Source organism: Nycticebus coucang, chromosome 22, assembly GCF_027406575.1.
Source record: "Nycticebus coucang isolate mNycCou1 chromosome 22, mNycCou1.pri, whole genome shotgun sequence".
Taxonomy (NCBI): Eukaryota; Metazoa; Chordata; class Mammalia; order Primates; family Lorisidae; genus Nycticebus; species Nycticebus coucang.
In genome coordinates, this window is record NC_069801.1 from 22,034,830 (window position 1) to 22,043,404 (window position 8,575).

Below are 8,575 nucleotides of genomic sequence, written 5' to 3' on the forward strand. Positions count from 1 at the left end.
CATCTTATATATAATTTTAAGCTTGTGTCTAAACTGTGCTGAACTTCTCTCCCTCTATTCCCAAAACCTCAGTAGAACATGCCAAGTTTTGGGGATTCTTGGAAGAATGAAGGAATCAGAAAAATTGTACCCAGAAGGGGTTAAAAGGGGCTGCAAGAAAAAAATAGCATCAAGGGTGGTGCCTGTGGCTCAAGGAGTAGGGCACCAGCCCCATATACTGAGGGTGGTGGGTTCAAGCCTGGCCCCGGCCAAAATTGTAAATAAAGTAAAATAAAATAAACTTTTGAAAAAAATAGCATCAGAGGAATAAGTTTATCTGTAAGAAAACAAGCTGTTCTTCAGGCTGGAGGGTGGAATATTTCCCCATCTCCACCCCCATCCCTTGCCAAAATTACAGGAATAAGGGAGAAAACGCTAGAGAACAAGATAAGGATAGTTTTGGCGCCAGGCATGCCTTTAATCCTAGCACTCTGGGAGGCCAAGGTGGGGGGATTGCTTGAGGTCATAGGTTTGAGAACAGCCTGAGCCAAAGTGAGACCCCATTTCTACTAAAAATACAAAAAACTGAGGCAAGAGGATCGCTTGAGCCCAAGAGTTGGAGGTTGCAGTGAGCTATAATGTTGCTATGGCGCTCTACCAAGGGCAACAACAGTATAATGGTGTCATCAAAAGCCCAAGTTGTTTCATGCCACGCTCTTATTCTCATTGTTGGCCTATCTTCAGGTCACCTTAGATCTAAGCCATCCTGTTTGCCAACCCATGTATCAGTGAAAATTTTTTTATTGCAAATGTCAGAAATCCAACCTAGGCCAGGCTCCCACCTCTAATCCCAGCGCTTTGGGTAGCCAGGGTGTGAGGATTACTTGAGGCCAGGAATTCAAAGCTGCAGCAGTAAGCCATGATCTCACCCTGGGCAACATACAGAGACCCCATCTCTACCAAAGAAAAAAAAAAATTTTTTTTTCTTGTTTTTTCGAGACAGAGCCTCAAGCTGTCGCCCTGGGTAGAGTGCTATGGCATCACAGCTCACAGCAACCTCAAACTCCTGGCTCAAGCAATTCTCCTGCCTCCGCCTCCCAGGTAGCTGGGGCTACAGTTGCCCGCCACAACACCCAGCTATTTTTTGGTTGCAGCCATCATTGTTGTTTAGCAGGCCCGGGCTGGATTCAATTCCGCCAGCTCAGGTGTATGCGGCTGGTGCCTTAGCCGCTTGAGCCACAGGTGCCAAGCTCAGAAAAATTTTTTTTTTTTTTTTTTTTTTAGAGACAGAGTCTCACTTTATGGCCCTCGGTAGAGTGCCGTGGCATCACACAGCTCACAGCAACCTCCAACTCCTGGGCTTAAGGGATTCTCTTGCCTCAGCCTCCCGAGTAGCTGGGTCTACAGGCGCCCACCACAACGCCCGGCTATTTTTTGGTTGCAGTTCAGCCAGGGCTGGGTTTGAACCCGCCACCCTCGGTATATGGGGCAGGCGCCTTACCGACTGAGCCACAAGTGCCGCCTAGAAAATTTTTTTTAATTAGCTGAGTGTGGCGGTACTTGCCTGTAGTCCTAGCTGCTTAGGAGGCTGAAGCAGGAGGATCACTTGAGCCTAGGAGTAGGAGGCTATCGCAGTGAGGTATGATCTTGCCTTTGCACTCCAGCATGGGCTGCAGAGCAAGATCCTGTCTCAAAAAATAAATTAAATAAGTAAATATCCAAACCAGTTAAGGAAAGTAGTCCAAAGGGACTTCAGGCACATCCAGATCAAAGAGAGCATCAGGATTCTCTTTCCATATTCAGGGTTATTTCATTGTGTTTGGCTTCAGTCTTAGGCAGAAAGACAGCACATACCAGTGCCAAACCTTCACTGCTGTGTATCTCACAATGAGACAGAGAGAGAGAGCTGCTTTCTTCTAAAGTCCATGTAACAGGCTCAGCACCTGTAGCTCAGGGGCTAGGGCGCCAGCCACATGCACCTGAGCTGGCGGGTTCGAACCCACTCGGGCCTGCCAAACAACAATGACAACTACAACCAAAAAAATACCCAGGTCTCGTGGCGGGCGCCTGTAGTCCCTGCTAATTGGAGGCTGAGACAAGAGAATTGCTTAAGCCCAAGAGTTTGAGGGTGTGGGGGCAGTGATGCCACGGCACTCTACCAAGGGCAACATAATGAGAATCTGTCTCAAGAAAATAAAAATAAGGGCAGTGCCTATGGCTCAAGGACTAGGGTGCGGGCCCCATATGCTGAGGGTGGCTGGTTCAAACCCAGCCCCAGCCAAAAAACTGCAAAAAAAAGAAAAGAAAGAAACAAGAAAATAAAAATAAATAAAATAAAGTCCATGTAACAAATATCATAAAGGGACTCTGATTAACTCACAGGCTCATACTTGAACCAGTCACTGGGGCCAGAGGAATGCATACCTTGGATTGGCCATTCTTGGGTCTTCTATCTACCTCTGAAACTTAGGGTCAAGACCACCCAAACCCCAGGGACTGAGCTAAATTGGGGGAAGGAGAAATGATATCCCACAGGAAGAGAGGTCAAGCAAAAAAAATGCATTTGCCATACCCAAGAAGGCCGTAGAACATGAGGACATCAGGGTTCCAGCACAAACTGAGGCTAAAGGGCGCCTTCCAAGAAACCAGAAGGAAAGAGTGAACAGAAGGAAGGAATGAAAGGAACTAGAGTTTGGGGAGGGCCTGACATATGCTGCCCCAAGGTCCCAGAGATACCAAAAAATGGGCAGAAGCTGTACTTGAATCCATGCCTTTTTACTTCCAAAGTCTATGTAGTTAGCCCTTGGAGGACTGATCAAAGGCAGAGAGGCCGAGAAAGAGAGGAGCTATATGTCTGTGACAGTGAGAAATGGCTGGAGGCCCCATGGAGGGGCACCTAGCCCAGCCTGGGAGTACAAATCAGGGGGGCCTCTCTGAAGGAGACATTTGAACTGAGGCCTAAAGGACAGCAGGAATTTGTAAAAGGGATAAAGGAGAGAAGTATAAAAAGAGGTTGGCTGGGTAAGCAGAGGAGGTCAGGAAGGCCAAAATTTCAGCTTTGGACCGTCACTGTCTCCATGGGGTTTGGGGGAGCTTCCTTGTCCTGCCTAGCTCCTGCCTCCTCCCGGCTCTGCCCCATGCCCTTGCACCAGGACAAACCATCGTTTTTCTGACACACAAGGGGTTTTCCAGAAGCATTGTCACAATGGCCTGGGATCTTCCAGCCACGGGTGACTATTAGCCAATCACTTCCCCTCTTTGGTTGGAGTTATCTCATCTGTAAAATCATAGTGAGCAAGTTGACTGCAGAGATGGTTGTATATAACAGTGAATAAACTAGAAATCATCAAATTATATACTTAGGTGGGTGAATTGTATGATATCTGAATTTTATCTAAAGCTTGCTTTTTGTTTTTTTTTTAAAATAAAGTGAGCTAGGTGATAGGGGAACTGCAGCCAAAGGGCTGTTGCTATCCAGGGTTTCCTGCTTTGCAACCAAGTGATCTTAAGCCCATGTTTTAATTTCTCTGAACCTCATTTTCCTCATTATAAGAAGACAATTGTTCTTTTCTTATTGACACAAATATTTGTACATATTCACAGGGTATGTGCGATATTTTATTCACAGGGTATGTGCGATATTTTTTACATGCCCAAACTGTATAATGATTACCTCAGAGGGTTGGGGGTGCCTATCACCTTAAATATTTATCATTTCTATGTGTTGGGAGCATTTGAAACATACAATACATTGTTATTAGTCACCCTACTTGGTTATTGGATATTAGAATTTTTTCCTTCTGGCAGGGAATAGTGGCTCACCCCTTTAAACCTACAACTCTGGGAGGCTGGGGTGGAAGAATCCCTTGAGACTGGAGTTTGAGACCAGCCTGAGCAAATATGAGACCTCACCACTACGAAAAATTAGCCAGGAGTGGTGGTGGACACCTGTAGTCCCAGCTACTTGGGAGGCTGAGGCAGAAGGATTGCTTGAGTCCAAGAGTTTGAGGTTGCTGTGAGCTAGGATTTAGCCCAGTTGACAAAGCAGACTCTGTCTCACAAAACAAACAAACAAAATCAACAAAAATAAGAATTTAGTCTTTCTACCTAACTTGTTTGTACCCATTAACCAACCTCTCTTTATCCCTTCACCCCCGACCCACACACCATTCCCAGGCTCTGTCATTCTATTCTCCCTTCTCTAAAGGGATCTTAAAAGATCCCCTTTTTAGCTCCCACATAGGAATGATAACATGAAATATTTGACTTTCTATTTTGGCTTATTTCATGTAACATAATGACTGCCAGTTCCATCCATGTTGCTGCAAATGACATGATTTCATTTTTCTTTTATGGGAGAAAGGCCAGGCATGGTGGCTCAGGCCTGTAAATAGTCTTCCATTGTGTATATAGCCCACATTTTCTTTATCTATCCATTGATGGACACTTAGGTTGATTCTGTATCTTTGCTATTGTGAATAGTGCTGCAATACACATGGGAATGCAGGTGTCCCTTTGATATACCAATTTTTTTTTCCTTTGAATAAATTACTCAGTAGTGGGATTGCTGGATTATATGGTAGCTCTATTTTTAGTTGCTTTTTTTTTTTGAGACAGAGTCTTGTTTTGATGTCCTTGGCATCACAGCTCATAGCAACCTCAAATTCTTGGGCTCAAGCAATTCTCTTGCCTCAACCTCCTGAGTAGCTGGGACTATAGGCATCTGCCACAATGCCCAGATATTTTTCAAGACGGGTCTTGCTCTTGCTCAGGGTGGTCTTGAACCCATGAACTCAGACCATCCCAGAGTGCTAGGATTACAGGCTTGAGCTGCCTCGCCTGGTCTATTTTTAGTTTTCTTGAGAAATCTTTATACTCTTTTCCACAGTGGCTATGCTACTTTGTATTGCCAAATAGTGTGTAAGAGGTCCCCATTCTCTATGTTCTTGCCAGCATCTGTTATATAATAGTCATTCTAACTGAGGTAAGTGATATCTCACTGTGTATTTCATTAGCATTTCCCTGAAATGCAAATGGCCATTTGTATGTCTTCTGAGAAAGGTCTATTCATGTCCTTTACCTTTACCTTTTTTTTTTTTGAGAGAGAGAGAATCACACTTTGTCACCCTCAGTAGAGGGCTGTGGCGTCACAGCTCACAGCAACTTCAAACTCTTGGGCTCAAGCAATTCTCTTGCCTCAGCCTTTCAAGTACTGGGACTACAGGTGCCCACCACAATACTCAGCTACTTTATCCACTTTTTAATGAGATTATGTGTGTTTTTCTGTTGAGTTGTTTGAGTTCTTTGTATATTCTGGGTATTCGTCCCTCATTGGAGAAATAGTTTGCAAAAAAAAAATGGTCTTCAAAAAAACAAGAGAAAGGTGGGCCATGCCTGTAATCCTATTACTCTGGGAGGGCAGAGGAGGGAGGATTGCTCAAGGTCAGGAGTTTGAAGAGCAGCCTGAGCAATAGCAAAAACCCATATCTAAAAAAAAAATTGACACCAGAGAGCCAGAGAGAGCAAGCCATGAAACAGACTCATGATGAATGACAAGAAACCACAAGCCTCAGAGGGAGAAGAACAGAGGAGCTCTGCCTTGGATCCTGAAGCATTTCCATTCATTCAGCAAATTTACTGAGCGTCTTCCAGGTGCCCCATCCAGGGATACAGCAGTGAACACCAGAGACATGTGTCCACTCTCAGGAAGCTTTAGTTTAGTGGGGAAGACAAGTAATAAACAAGTAAATAAAAGATATAATTCCAGGAAATGATGATTACTGTAAAGGAAAGAAAAAAAAAGAAACAAGTGAGAGGACGGAAAGGGAAGGGCAGGGCGGCGCCTGTGGCTCAAGGAGTAGGGCGCCAGCCCCATATACCAAAGGTGGCAGGTTCAAACCCAGCCCTGGTCAAAAAACTGCAAAAAAAAAAAAAGAAAGAAAGAGAAGGGCAAAAGGGCAGGCGTTTCACCCTGGATGGTCAGGAGTAGACTTTCTGAGGAAGAGACAAGAACTGGGGAATGAGAATTCCAGGTACAGAGAAAAGTAAGGGTCAAGTCCCTAAATGTAGGTGGAAAGGAGATTATACAGTCAGCCCTCTGAATCCACAGGTTCAGTATCTGTGGATTCAAGCAACTATGAATTGAAAATATTCAAAAAATAGGGCAGCGCCTCTGGCTCAGTGAGTAGGGCACTGGCCCATATACCGAGGGTGGCAGGTTCGAACCCGGCCCCAGCCAAACTGCAACAAAAAAATAGCCAGGTGTTGTGGGAGGAGCCTGTAGTCCCAGCTACTCAGGAGGCTGAGGCAAGAGAATCGCCTAAACCCAGGAGTTGGAGGTTGCTGTGAGCTGTGATGTTACAGCACTCTACAGAGGGCGACAAAATGAGACTGTCTCTAAAAAAAAAAAAGAAAGAAAGAAAATATTCAAAAAATACAAAAATTTCACTCCACCAAGGGCAACAAAGTAAGACTTTTGTCTCAAAAAACACCAAAAATTAAAAAATACAAAAAATTCAGTATAACAGCTATTTACATAACATTTACATTGTATAAAGTATTGTAAGTCATCTAGAGAGGATTAAACATGCAAGAGCTTGGAGATACTCTGGGTTTGGTTCCAGACTACCACAATAAAGCAAATTATTTCAATAAGGGAGTTACATAAATTTTTTGGTTTCCCAGCACATGTAAAAGTTATATTTACACTACATTATACTCTATTAAGTATGCAATAGCATTATATCTAAAAATATAATGGGCGGCGCCTGTGGCTCAAGGAGTAGGGCGCCGGTCTCATATGCCAGAGGTGGCGGGTTCAAACCCAGCCCCAGCCAAAACACACACACACACACACACACACACACACACACACACACAATATATATATATATATATATATATAATGAACATGTCAATTAAAAATGGGTTATAGCCATGTGCAGTGGCTCACATCTATAATCCTAGCACTGTGGGAGGCCAAGGAGGGTGGATTGCCTGAGCTCAGGAGTTTCAGACCACCCTGAGCAAAAGTGAGACCCCATCTCTACTAAAAATTGAAAAACTAGCTGGGTGTTGTGGTGGGTGTCTATAGTCCCAGCTACTTGGGAGGCTGAAGCAGGAGGATCACTTGAGCCCAAGAGTTTGAGGTTGCTGTGAGCTATGACGATGCTACAGCACTTAATCCAGAACAACAGATATTCTGTCTCAGAAAAAAAAAAGTAAAAATGGTAATATCTATGAAGCACAATAAAGTGAAAAGCTGTAAAACAGGGTATACTTGTATACAGGAAGATGTATGTAGGTTACATGCAAATACTGTGCTACTATATATAGGGGACTTGAACGTCTATAGATTTTGGTTTCATCAGAGGGCCTAGAATCAATCCCTCGTGTATACGAAGGGACAACTATGTATCCACAGAACAACAAGAAAGCCTCACGGCTGTAGTGAGCAAGTCAGGAGAGAAGGGAAGAGTGACTGGGTAAGAGCCAGATCACCAACACCGAAGTTAGCCGGTGAGGAATTGGGTGTTATTTCAGATAAAATGGGAAACCACTGAAAGGTTTTGTGCAAGGTAACAAAACAATCTAATTGCATTTTTTGTTGTTGTTGTGGCAGTTTTTGGCCAGGGCCAGGTTTGAACCCACCACCTCCGGTATATGGGGCCAGAGCCCTACTCCTTGAGCTCCCATCTAATTATATTTTTAAAAGATCACTGTGGCTTGGCTCAGTGCCTATGGCTCAAGTGGCTAAGGTGCCAGCCACATACACCTGAGCTGGAGGGTTCGAATCCCGCCCGGGCCCACCAAACAACAATGATGGCTGCAACCAAAAAATAGCCGGGCATGCTGGCGGGCACCTCTAGTCCTCACTACTTGGGAGGCTGAGGCAGGAGAATCGCTTGAGCCCAGGAGTTGGAGGTTGCTGTGAGCTATGATGGCACAGCACTCTACCCAGGGTGACAGCTTGAGGCTCTGTCTCAAAAAAAAGGTCACTGTGGCTAATGTTTGAAAACATAGATTGAGAGGAGTGGGAGGACAGGAGAAGAAGCAGAGAGAGTGTGGCAATAGTCCAGGCTGGAGAGGATGACAGCTGGGACCCTGGGGGTGGTGGAGGAGTGGTGGGGAAGAGTGGGAGTCTGGATCCATTTGGAAGGTTCCAGTTCCTGATTCTAGTTCCTCATGAGAACTGTCTACTTCCTGCCCCTAAGTTCATCCAAATTTACCCCCAAATTTCCTTCTTGCTTAAGCCAGTGTGTATGAAGGATTCTATTATTTGTAGCTGACCACACAACTTGGATCCCCGGGGGGGTCTACGTCACTACTGTCTCTAGGACATGATCTGATTCCATGTTCCCTGGTAAAGTATTTTCTCTCATGAGCAATACACATAGGAATTGACAATTTCCTAAGAGAAACTTTTCTTCTGGAGAATTTTCGAAGAAAGTCAGAAGAAGATTTATTGTTCTGATGTGGGAAAAATGCTCATGATGAGCCACATAGCACTTCCAGTTATGCCTACAGTATCAGATAAGGAGAACAGATAGGAAGTGAAAGCGGGTAAAATTCGTATGCAGGCAGAGAAAGATTCCAC